Genomic DNA, 13,892 nt, shown 5'->3' with positions numbered 1-13,892 from the left:
ATGTTCATTAACATGTGGCCAGCATGCTAGAATGGCAAAAATAGTCATTTTTGGAGTTTCAAAATGAGAAAGGATTCCTCTGAAGAGAATACTGGACCAGGAGGCATTGGGGTAGAGAGCCACTGTCGACAAGGCAGCTGTAGGAGTGCGTAGGGGTGGAGGAAAGGAGACCAACCTGTAAGCCCCAGGCCAGCCACTTACTAGTTGTGCGACCTGGGGCAGATCACTTAACCTTTCTGGGGCCGTTTCCTGATCTGTAAAATGAAAGGCTTGGACTCCAGTGGGTCCCATCCAGATCTAAGTCTGCAGGACTGGCCTTGCCCCAATGAATATTTGTCACTTGATCACATGTATGAATAATTCACCAGCTTCACATTCAACAACTATACATAGGGACATAGATTGAGGGCTGAAAGAGATCTTGGAGGCTAAATAGTTGAACCCGCTTGGACTAGAGTCATTTGATTCCAGACCCCTTGCTTTTTGACCTAGACTAGGTTCCCCCTCATCTCTCCTAGGTAATGGGGGAGAAAGTTTAGACACTATCTCTGCCTTCTTTGAGTACCATTAATATCTTATCTCTATTTTGGGAAAAGGACCAAACCAGTCACCCTTGATTCTCAGCACTGTGCCACCATGGGCTCAACTGCGGGTCCCTTTTTTCATTGGTTGATTCTTCCTGGAACCTCCATTTGAGGAGTGGTCCAGACAGGACACCTATCCCTCTCTTAACCACCATTCCCTTCTCTTCTCCCTCCCCCCACTTGCTTGAGGGCAGGGGTTGTCTTTTTTTTAATTCATTTTTTTAATGAGCAAAAATCTGCCTTCTTTCCCTCCCATCCTTACCCACTCCCAGATGTTACAAACATGTAGTTAAGCATTGACCATATCCAAAAGGAAAAAATGTCTATGTGTGTATGTGTGTATGTGCATGTGTGTGTGTGTATAGATATATATATATATTTATATGTTTTTCTAAGAACTAATCCCTCCCTTAATTTATATTCTCTCTAATTCCCTCTTTTCCTTTCTCCCCTTTAGCCCCTATTGCTCTTTTGAGTGAAATGTATTTCCGTACCAACTATGTAAGTTGTTTATGTATTTTTCCCTATTTTGACCAGATCTGATAAGAGCAAGTTTCAAGCAAGTGTCAGCTATCCCTCCCCCCCTTCTTTCTACCCTGATTATGTGAGATAATTTTCCTTCCTTTTTTTTTCTCCTGCAGTGCATTCATCTCTCTTTCCATTCTTCTTTTTGGATCATTAAAATATAAGAGAAGCACTCCCAGGGCTTTTTTCTAAATGGACTCCCCTATGACCTATAATGATAATAGGGTTCAAAGGGGACAGAAGTTTCATTTTCCCATATTTGAATATAAGCAATATATCCTCATTTAGTCCCTCATGATTGTTCATTCGTGTTTGCCTTTTCATGCTTCTCAACTCCTGTGTTTGAACTTAAGTTCCTATACAACTATGATCTTTTCATTAGGAATGCTTGGAATCCTCTATTTCATTAAAGATTCATTTTCCCCCTGTAGGATTATACTGTTTTGCTGAGTAAGTTATTCTTAATTGTAAGTTTATGTCCTTTGCTTTCTAGAATATCATATTCCAAGATCTTTGTTCTTTTATAGTGGTAGCTGCTAAATCATATGTGCTCCTGACTCTGGCTCCTCAGTACTTAAATTCTTTATTTTTGGCTACTTGCAATATTTTTTTCTTTGACCTGAAGCTCTTGCCTTGGGCTATAATGTTTCTGGAAGTTTTCACTTTGGTGTTTCTTTCATGAGGTGACCAGTGCATTCTTCCTATTTCTACTTTGTTCTCTGGTTTTAAGAGGTCAGGGCAGTTTTCTTTTAAGATTTCTTGAAATAAGATGCCTGTGGCAGTTTTAAGATGAAGAAATCAAAGCTATCTATTGCCATATGAAAAAAAAATGCTCCAAATCACTATTGATTAGAGAAATGCAAATTAAAACTACTCTGAGGTGGTACCTCACACCTATCAGATTGGCTAATATGACAAAAAAGGAAAATAATAAATGTTGGAGAAGCAAGTTTTCATTTGATCCTCACAACAATTCTGGGAGGTGGGAGCTATCATTATTCCCACTTTACAGTTGGGAAAACTAATGCATTGTTGGTGGAATTGTGAGCTGATCCAGCCATTCTGGAGAGCAATTTGGAACTATGCCCAAAGGACTATAGGACTGAATACCCTTTGACCCAGTGGTACCACTACTAGGTCTGTATCCCAAAGAGATCATAGATAAGGGGAAATGACCCACATGTACAAAAATATTTATAGCAGCTCTCTTTGTAGTGGCAAAGAAAAGGAGATCAAGGGAATGTCCATCAATTGGGGAATGGTTGAACAAGTTGTGGTATATAAATGTAATGGAATACTATTGTGCTGTAAGAAATGGTGAGCAGGGGGGCAGCTAGGTGGCACAGTGGATAGAGCACCAGCCTTGGATTCAGGAGGATCTGAGTTAAAATCCAGCCTCAGACACTTGACACTTACTGGCTGTGTGACCCTGGGCAAGTCACTTAACTCCAATTGCCTCACCAAAAAAAAAAAAAAAACAAAAAACGGTGAGCAGGCAGATTTCAGAAAAATCTAGAAAGACTTAAGTGGACTGATGCTGAATGAAGCGAGCAGAACCAGGAGAACATTGTACACAGTGACAGCAACATTGTGTGATGATCAACTGTGATAGACTTGGCTCTTCTCAGCATTGCAGTGATCCAAGACAATTCCAAAGAAATTGTTCTCCACACTGTAATGATTGGAGTGGCGCCACCTGCTGGAGAGTTACTGTAGGAAAGCTCTTCCATGAGGAGAAGGTATCTGAGGGCAAGCCATGTGGTCAGTTCCTTGGCGTCAGGAAGTGACATTTGCTCGTGGGTACTGTCTATCAAAGCTACCAGCCAATTAGCTTGGAGCTGTGTGTGTGTGTGTTTGTGTGTATGGGATGTTCCCAGTTTCAGAGGAGGCTTATGGGACGAAGAAGAGGCGAGGCTCGCTCTCATTCTCTTTGACAAGGACCTCAGGGGGGCGCGGAGCAGGAAACACGGGCTCCCTGAGATAGATAACTGAATCTAGGCCTCTTTCTCTCTTCACCAAATTCTTATTCTCCTTAATAAGTGCTGAAAAGTCTAAACTCTTGCTAAAGCTTATAATTTATTGGTGACCACTCATTAGATATTTTAGACAGTATAGCTAGATAGCAACCTTACAACATCCGGAAAAAAGAACCATACTGTTTCTACTTTTTGGTTGTTGTTTTTTTCTTTTTTGAGGTTTTTCCCCTGTGCTCTGATTCTTCTTTCACAATATGAATAAAGCAGAAATATGTTTAATGTGATTGTACATGTCTTGGGGAGGGAGGAGGGAAGGAGAAAAATTTGGAGCTAAAAATCTTGTGAAAACAAATGTTGAAAACTATCTTTACATGTAACTGAAAAATAATAAAATACTTTTATATTAAAAAAAAAGAAAGAAAGAAAGAAGATGCCTGGGCTCTTTTTTGGGTTGTGGCTTTCATGTAGTCTAATAATGCTTACATTTTTTTCTCCTCAATCTGTTTTCCAGGTCAGCTGTTTTGGCTATAAGATGCCTTACATTTTCTTCTCCTTTACCAGTCTTTTAACTTTGTTTTAACATTTCTTGATGTCTCATGGAGTCACATTGGCTTCTGTTTGGTCTGTTCTGATTTTCAGGGAATTCGTTGCTTGACAAGGTTTTGTGCCCTGTAGCTAATTCCCTTTCCAATTCTTTCTTCCATTGCTCACATTTCTTTTACAATTTTTTTCCTCTTGTACTCTCCTTTAATTTATAAAAAAACATTTTTAATACTTTAAGACAAACTTTTGTTATATCTCTTCCAGGAATTCTATTTAGTTGTATTCATGCCCAGACTTGTGCATTTCTTTGAGGTTTTGCTTATAGGTGTTTTGAAGTCATTCTCTTCTTCTGGATTTGTGTCTTGAGCTTCCCTATCATAATATTTTTCATGGTGGGGTTCTTTTTTTGTTTGTTCAGTCTTCCATCCTACTTCCTTTATACTTCTGGCATACTCTGGCAAGTTACTACATGAAGAGGGAGCATGGGATGACAGAAAGAGTACTGATTGTAGATAATAATTGTAAGGCATTCAGGAGAGTACCTGCCACATAGTAGGTATTATATAAATGTTAGCTAACAGCTATTGTTTTTGTAAGACTTCATGATGAGGTGTGTGCTTGGGTGTGTCACTTTCTATCTTTCAATGAAGGAAAAGAAATAAGTATTTATTAACCCCCTACTATGTGCTGGGCACTATTGTTAGGTGCTTTACAAATATCTCATTTGATCCTCACAACAATTCTTGGAGGTGGGTGCTATCATTATTCCCACTTTACACTTGGGAAAACTGAGGCAAGAAGATTAAGTGACTTGCCCAGGGTCATACAACTAATAAGTGTCTGAAGCCAAATTTCAACTCAAATCTTCTAACCACTATGCCTCTCAGCTTCCTTGAGGGTTAGGGGCTGTGGTAGAGTGAGCCCAAAGCAATGACCTCATTTGATGCTTATTCTGCCATTAGGTTTGGAACTTAAGCAGTGCTCTGGTAAGTGTTGGTTGTCTGCCTTGGGAAGCCTTGGATCCCTCAGCTGTCAAGCTGAAACCAAAGTCCAGAGTCTCTAGCAAGGCAACTGTCTCATCTATTCAACCTGTGCTCCTTAGTGGCACAGAAACCTTACCAGAACAGGTTGGTGTACCCTGTCCCCACCCCTCCTTCAGTCTTCAAGAAAGTTACATTTCAATTTTCAAAACACTTACCAAGTGCCTCTGTGCAAAGCACTATTGACCCCTGGGTGAAGGAGCCAGTGGCTATTCAAGATTTAATCCATGACTTGAACAGGCAAAGGGAAGCTCCACTCTCTCCCCAATTAAGTGTATTCCCAGCATTCCTTTCTGCCTGCTGCAGAGACTCCCTTCCCTCCATCTGGTTCTTATCAACCCTTCCTTTCTAAAATCATTTTCAAAGAGGTTGAATGGGACTCCATGCTCAGCAAACTTGACCGTGACCTCAGCCTGAAATGCTGGACCTGTGAGAAGAAGTGAATTATTATTAGTGCTTCTCTTACTACAGGAACTTCTGTGCAGACTATTATTTGATACCTGGGATAGTAGCAAAGACTTAAAGGACTTGCCTTCAAATCCCAGCCCTGCCACTTGACACTTTCTGGATTTCCATTTCTTCATCTGTGAAATGACAAGGTTAGATTTCCAAGGTACTCTCTGGCTCTAAATTCTATAAACCCTGGAGAGTTCTTGGGCACAACAGTTCTTGCAACTCTTCATTTCCAGTCACCCATGTGCATCCCTTGGTGGACCACCTCAAACATTCATTCATTCATCCATTCATTCATTCATAAGCATGTATTTAATTCAAATTATGGACCACTGAGGTGCTAGAGAAACAGTTGAGACATCATCATGGATTTCTCACTCTCACTTTACATATCCACTCCATTGCTAAATCTTGTCATGTCTTCTGTACATTCTCTTTTCTCCACTCACCCAAGCACCACCATACTTCTGGCTCTCTTCACCTCTCCCCTAGGTTACTGCAACAGCCCGTATCACTTCTATCATTTAATGTTGTACTAGAAGTGTTAGCTTTAGGAATAAGAGAAGAAAAAGGAATTAAAGGAATTAGAATAGTCAAGGAGGAAACAAAACTTTCACTCTTTGCAGATGATATGATGGTATACTTAGAGAATCCTAAAGAATTAACTAAAAAACTACTTGAAACAACAACTTTAGCAAAGTTGTAGGGTATAAAATAAACCCCACATAAATCATCAGCATTTCTATACTTGACCAACAAAGCTGAGAAGCAAGAGATAGAAAGAGAAATTCTGTTTAAAGTAATGGTAGACAATATAAAATACTTGGGAATCTACCTGCCAAGACAAACCAGGAACTCTATGAACACAATTACAAAACTTTTCACACAAATAAAATCAAATCTATATAATTGGAAAAATATCAATTGCTCATGGATAGGTCGAGCTAATATAATCAAAATGACAATTCTACCTAAATTAATTTACTTATTCAGTGCCATACCAATCAGACTACCTAAAAATTATTTTATAGAGTTAGAAAAGATAATAACAAAATTCATCTGGAAGAACAAAAAGTCAAGAATATCAAAGGAACTAATGAAAAAAATGCACAAGAAGGTAGGCTAGCCGTACCAAATTTGAAGCTGAACTATAAAGCAGCAGTCATCAAAACTATTTGGTACTGGCTAAGAAATAGAGTGGTGGATCAATGGAATAGGTTAGGCACAGGAGACACAGTAGTAAATGACTATAGTAATCTACTGTTTGACAAACCTAAAGACTCCAGCTTCTGGGATAGGAACTCAGTATTTGACAAAAACTGCTGGGAAAACTAGAAGATAGTATGGCAGAAACTAGGCATAGACCAACATCTTACACCATATATCAAAATAAGGGCAAAATGGGTACAAGATTTAGAATAAAGGGTGATACCATAGATAAATTGGGAGAGGAAGGAGTACTTTACCTCTCAGTTCTATGGAGAGGAAAACAATTTATGTCCAAACAAGAGATGGAGAATATTATGAAATGCAAGACGGATGACTTTGATTACATTAAATTAAAAGGTTTTTTTTTATACAAACAGAAGCAATGCAGCCAAAATTAGAAGGGAAGCAGAAATCTGGGAAAACATTTTTATTACCAGTATTTCTTATAAAGGCCTCATTTCTAAAATATATAGAGAACTAAATCAAATTTATAAGAATGTAAGTCATTCCCCAACTGAGAAATGATCAAAGGATATGAACAGACAATTTTCAGATGAAGAAATCAAAGCTATCCAGTGCCATATGAAAAAATGCTCTAAATCACTATTGATTAGAGAAATCAAGGGAATGCCATCAATTGGGGAATGGCTAAACAAGTTGTGCTACATGAATGTAATGGAATACTATTGTGCTGTAAGAAACAATGAGCAGGAGGAGTTCAGAGAAACCTGGAAGGACTTACATGAAATGATGCTGACTGAGAGGAGCAGAACCAAGAGAACATTGTATATAGTAACGGCAACATTGTGTGATGAGTGATGGTGATAGACTTGGCTCTTCTCAGCAGTGCAATGATCCAAAATAATTTCAAAGAACTCATGATAGAAAATGTTCTCAACATCCAGAAAAAAGAACTGTGGATTATGAATGCAGATGGAACCATACTGTTTCTACTTTGGGGCTGTTTTTCCCCTTCTTTTTTGAGGTTTTTCCCTTGTGCTCTGATTCTTTCACAATATGACTAATGCAGAAATATGTTTAATGAGATTGTACACATATAACCTATATCAGATTGCTGTCCATTTTGGGGGGGGAGGGGGGGGGGGAAATTGGAACTAAAAATCTTGTGAAAACAAATGTTGAAAACTATCCTTACATGTAACTGGAAAACAATAAAATACTTTTATTTAAAAAAATTAAAAAACAACAACAGCCTTCTACCTGGGCTCCCTGCCTTATATCTCTTCCCCACTCCAATCCATCCTCCACCCAGCTTCTAAGATAATTTTTCTAAAGCAAAGGTATAACCATGTCACCCATCTTCTCAAGGAGTCACAGTGGCTCTTATTACCTCTAGGATGCAATTTAAACCACTCTATTTGAGAGTTAAAGCTCTTTATAACCTTCATAAAGTTTCTTCTTAAAGGCTCCTCCCTCCCTTTCCACGTTTCTTATACCTTACTCCCCTTCTCAAACTCTATAATCTGGCCTACTTTGATTTTCTCAAACACAGTACTCCTTTGCACTGGTCATGCCCCATGTCTGGAATTCACTGTCCCCTCACCTTCACTTTTAAATTTCCTCGGCTTCCTAGAAGACAACTCAAATCCTGTCTTCTGCAGGAGGCTTTTCTGCATTCCCTCTGCTGCTCATGCTTTCTTCTTTTGTATTACCTTCATATAATCTGTGTATATATTGTATACACCTAATTATTATGTTCTCTCCTTTAAAACCTATGGTTCTTAAAGCTAGAAAAAGGACAAATTAAAAATCCCCAATTAAATACAAAATTAGAAATCCTGAAAATCAAAGGAGAGAAATTGAAAGTAAGAAAACTATAGAATTAATCAACAAAACTACATGAATAACATAGAGAAAGAGGAGCTCAATGAATTGGGCATGCAACTAAAAAAGCTAGAAAAAGAACAAATTAAAATGTACCATTCTTGAGAGCATGGACCATAATGGGTTTATTCATTCATTTTGTTTTCTTTGAATTCTTGACACTTAACATAGGAAGGATTTAAGCAATGCTTGTTGACTAACTATGACAAAAGAAAAAAAAGGGAAAAAAAGGAGGGTGGGGTTCTGTCCTCGAAAAGTTTATATTCTATTGGGAAGGTACACAGGTACACATATCACAGTACCCCCTTTAGGATCTCTCATCCATCTCTTCCTCCCCTGGATGGTTGGATTCCCCAGAGGGCAATGAATACCTCTCTTCTGAAGGTTCTAGGAGAAGCCCTGAGGGGTTAAAGTTTCATAATATAATGTTACCATATATTATGTAATATATATTTATAATTGATATACTATTTATTCCTAATATATTTTACATGATCATATATCATATATAAAGTATAAACATACATATATCAACTATGAACCTATGACTTTATCAGTATAGGGAATTCCTCTTACAGAAACACACTCCATTGATGTCTGCAACTTAGAAACTTAGCCAGTTGTCTGGGACATAGACAGGTTAAGTGATCAACTCATGTTTACCCTCTATTTTTCAGAGGCAGCATTTGAACCCAAGTCTTGGTGATTCCAAGATTAGCCTTCTCTATACTAAACTGAACTGCCTCTCTTAAATACAAAATAGAGGGACTAGATCCAGTACTTAGCAAAATATCCAGAAAACAGAATAGTTGATTGATTGATTGATCTGTGATTTCACTGGCATATAGCTCCCAGATGAGGAAACTCCAAGGTGGATTGGTACTTTCTCTGAAATTTATAGTCCTAGAGAGTTGTCTAAAAGCTTCTTGTTTTTGTTTTTGGTGAAGCAATTGGGGTTAAGTGACTTGCCCAGGGTCACACAGCTAGTAAGTGTTAAGTGTCTGAGGCTGGATTTGAACTCAAGTCCTCCTGACTCCAGGGCCAGTGCTCTATCCACTGCGCCACCAAGCTGCCCCTAAAAGCTTCTTAAACTGTGGGTTGCAACCCCAATATGGGGTCACATAACTGAATGTGGGGATCACAAAAAATTTGGCAACAGTAAAAGGTTATGTATACCCGTTTTATAAAACTATTTACCTGGGGTTGTATAAAAATTTCTTGGGCAAAAAGGGGTCATGAGTGGAAAAAGTTTAAGAACCCCTGGTCTAGAGCATCAAGAAGTGAAATGACCTTCCTATAGTGTGTGTAAAAGGTTGGATTTGAACCCAGGTTTTCTCCGGTCTAAGGCCCTATCCACTACACACTGCCTCTCAAATACAAAATCTATACACAATATAGGGTTCACTGTTGGGATGTGTCCAAGGAAAGGCAAGAACAAAATGGCACTGAATGGGGGTTTTGGCTGATCTCCTTGGGGAAATGGCTAAGGAGAGACCCGATGGGGTCTCAGTGGAGGTGCAAAGACCACTTTCATTCAAAACCTTATAATGAACCTTCCAGAAAACCTCCTGCTTGTGTTCTGATAGTTCTTATTGAAGAAAAAAAAAAAAGAGTCCCTTCCTTAGGTAGGAGTTAAGAATGAGCGGTGAAGTGATTGAGCTGGATTTTTATTTGTTTAGAAATAGGGTGTGGACCCTGAAGAAAAAGAAGGGGAATGAAGGTTAAACGGCTCTTTGTGTATGTTTCCTCATAAAACCAAACTTTTAAAAGAAGTCAAGATAATTCAAGGAGAAGGAGTGGGGTAGAGTGGATGGAGAATTGTCCTCAGAATTCAAAAGGCCTGAGTTCAGGCTCATTTATACTTCACTGTCTGGGCAACTCTGTGTAAGTCACTTCAACCCTGGGTGCTAGTCTAGGCAACTCTTTGAGACCATAAATTGCAGAAAAGGGGCTAAGAGAATTCCTTAGCAGGAATTCCCCATGCAGACAGGTAAGGTTGTTGCTATTGTTATTATCATTGTTATTATTAAAGAAAGGAGGAAGGCAGGAATGGTATTTTTTCTGTGGTTTATATTTTTTTGTACAGAACCTAACAGTGGCATAAAAGAACAAGCAATAAACTTGGGAGAAGACTTGGATTCAAATCCTGCTTCTTACCACTTAATATTCATGTGACTGGGTAAATTGCTTCACTTTTCTGGACCTCATTTTTCTCATCTATTAAAAAAAAAAGGGGTGGGGGTCAGCTAGGTGGCGCAGTGGATAGAGCACGGGTCCTGGAGTCAGGAGGACCTGAGTTCAAATCCGACCTCAGACACTTAACACTTACTAGCTGTGTGACCCTGGGCAAGTCACTTAACCCCAATTGCCTCACTTTAAAAAGAAAAGGGGGGGGGGTGAAAATTGGACTAGATCAGTAATTCTCAAACTTTTTGGTCTCAGGACTCCTTTATACTCTTTAGAATTATTGAGGACCCCAAAGACCTTTTGTTTATGGGGGTCATATCTATCAGTATTTACCATACTAGAAATTAAAACTGATGAAATTTTAAAATGTTAATTTCAGATAACAATACCCTATCACATGTTTACAGAAATAATATATTTTTATGAAAAATGACAATTTTTTTTCCAAAACAAACATGCAAAAAATCCATGAGAAGATTAGCATTGTTTGACATGTTTTTGTCTTTAACACCTGGCTTAATTAATGGAAGATGGCTGGATTTTCCTATCTGCCTCTGTATTCAGTCTGCTGTGATCTGTTTTGGTTGAAGCATATAGAGAAAATCTGGCCTCACACAGATATGTAGTTGGAAAAGGGAGGAGTAATTTTTAAGTATTTTATTATTTTCCAGTTACATATAAGCATAGTTTTCAACCTTTGTCTTCACAGGATTTTTAGTTCCAAATTTTTTTATCCCACCCCCCTTTCCCTCCCTCTTCCCCAAGATGGAAAGCAGTCTGATATAGGTTGTATATGTACAATCATATTAAACATATTCCTACATTAGTCATCTTGTAAAAAAAGAATCAGAGCACAAGGGAAAAACCTCAAAAAAGAAGGGAAAAAACAGCCCCAAAGTAGAAACAGTATGGTTCAATCTGCATTCATAATTCACAGTTCTTTTTTCTGGATATTGAGAACATTTTCTATCACAAGTTCTTTGAAACTGTTTTGTATCACCACACTGCTGAGAAGAGCCAAGTCTATCCCCATTGTTTATCACACAATGTTGCTGTTACTGTGGACAGTGTTCTCCTGGTTCTGCTCCTCTCAGTCACCATCAATTCTTGTAAGTCCTTCCAGGTTTCTCTGGATGGGAGGGTTATTTTAGTAGGCAAAAATGTTTTAGTATTCTTATGAAAGTAGTTTTGACCTTGAGGACCCCATGAAGGGTCTCATGATGCCCAGGGGTCCTCAGTTAAGAATCACTAGACTGGATGATCTCTGAAGTTGCTCCCAGTTCTAATATTCTGGAACTGGCTCTAAGGGCACCAACGAAAACTTGGTAATCATGCTCTTGTCTTCTTTCTGTGCTTTTTTGCTTTTCCCATATTTTGGAGACCTCTCCTTTCTCTTGGCATCTCTTAGGCCATTCTAGTGAGACAGGAGTATTGTGTTCACTTCTGGATGCCACATTTTAGGAAACATCTGACATAAAGAGGCAACATAGTACAACAGAAGGACTTGTAGATAATTGTTGGACAGCACTTATCATAGTGCCTGGCACATAATCCTTGCTATATAAATATTAGCCATTAACTATTATTATTGTCATTGTTAAGTTTGTAATAAGTGTAACTAACAGGGTGACCATTGCTCTACTGGGTTGGGAAACCTTCCAATGAACTAAACACAAGCTTTGGTCCCTTTCTGTAGTACATGTGCTCTGGCCCCTTCTGGAAGGTCATAGATTTGTTAAGATGATTTGGTAACGTGACCCTGGGCAAGTCACTTAACCCTCATTGCCCTGCAGAACAAAAAGAAAAGAAAAAAAAGAAAGAAAAGAAAAGATGATATGGTAACAGGGGAAGCTAGGTGGCACAGTGGATAAAGCACCTGCCCTGGATTCAGGAGGACCAGAGTTCAAATACAGCCTCAGACACTTGACACTTACTAGCTGTGTGACCTTGGGCAAGTCACTTAACCCTCATTGACCTGCAAAAAATCCCAAACAAACAAACAAAAAAGATGATATGGTAACTCATGATTGGTCACTAAGGATGGAGGTTGTGTCAAAGATCATTGGCCAGAGACCTTTTAGTAAAGGGGAGGGGGGATTTCTCTCCCCTATCCTGTCCCCCAGTGGCCATGGCTGCCACCACTTTGTGGTGGTAGGTAGCCTCTTGGGACCTGAGGCAACTAGGTAGGTCAGTGATTACAGCACTGAAACTGAAGTCAGGAAGATTCAAGTTCAAAGTTATCCAACAGCCTCGGACATTTACTAACTGTGTGACCCTGGGCAAGTCACTTAATCTCCATTTGCCTCAGTTCCCTGTAAAATGGAGATAATAATAGCACCTACCTCTTACAGTGTTTGTGAGGATCCAACGAAATCATTATAAAGTGCCTGTCGCTCAGTAATTACTATAGCTATTGCTGTTCTTATTGTGAAAAGAACATATGATATTTATAAAGTGCTCTGCAAACTTAAAGCACTATATAAATGGGACCCAACCTATGGGTAAAGACAGATGAAAAGAGCAGCATTGAGGGAGTGCTACAAAGGGATCATCTAGACGGACCTCTGTGGTTTTGTTTAAATATCATTGCCTGATGCTGAAACTAGGGTCCAGGCTCTCTGCCCCTAACCCTCCTGCTTCCCTTAGTTCCCATAAATTCCCCTGAGGCCGACTTCTAGTGCTGAACCACATTGTGTTAATGTTTGTATTTATTATCTATGCCTTATTTATGAGCATGCTGTGTCCCCCAGGATAAAGTAAGCTCCTTTCTTTCCTTCCTTCCTTCCTTCCTTCCTTCCTTCCTTCCTTCCTTCCTTCCTTCCTTCCTTCCTTCCTTCCTTCCTTCCTTCCTTCCTTCCTTCCTTCCTTCTTTCCTTCCTTCCTTCTTTCCTTCCTTCCTTCCTTCTTTCCTTCCTTCCTTCCTTCTTTCCTTCCTCCTTCCTTCCCTCCCTCCCTGCCTCCCTCCTTCCCTCCTTTTCTTCCTTCCTTCCTTCCTTCCTTCCTTCCTTCCTTCCTTCCTTCCTTCCTTCCTTCCTTCCTTCCTTCCTTCCTTCCTTCCTTCCTTCCTTCTGTCATTGTATCCTAGCATAGTGCCTGGCCCATGATAGGCACTCAATTCAGCCTAGCTGCTAAAGTCCCCAGATCCAACTTGTTCACTAGGGACTTTGGAGTGTGTTAAATGTCACTGGTTTCTGAAGATACAAAGAGTGTTGACCTCGGCAGTTGGGACATCTGGATTCTAGCCTGAGCCACTAATTAGCTGTGGGACTTTGGCCAGGTTTCCTTTCTCTGCGTCTCAGATTCACTATAAAGTAGAGGGGGTTAAATTTCATATTCTTGAACACGTTAGCTTCCAGCTCTAGCTTTTTGTTGTTGTTGTTGTTGTTCAGTCATGTCCAACTCTTATGACTCCATGTGGGATTTTCTTGGCGGAGATACTGGAGTGGTTTGCTATTTCCCTCTCCAGCTCATTTTACAGATGTGCAAATTGAGGCAAACAGTGTTAAATGACTTACCCAGGATCATACAAC

Source organism: Dromiciops gliroides, chromosome 4 (genome assembly GCF_019393635.1).
Source record: "Dromiciops gliroides isolate mDroGli1 chromosome 4, mDroGli1.pri, whole genome shotgun sequence".
NCBI lineage: Eukaryota > Metazoa > Chordata > Mammalia > Microbiotheria > Microbiotheriidae > Dromiciops > Dromiciops gliroides.
This window is presented reverse-complemented; position numbering follows the sequence as displayed.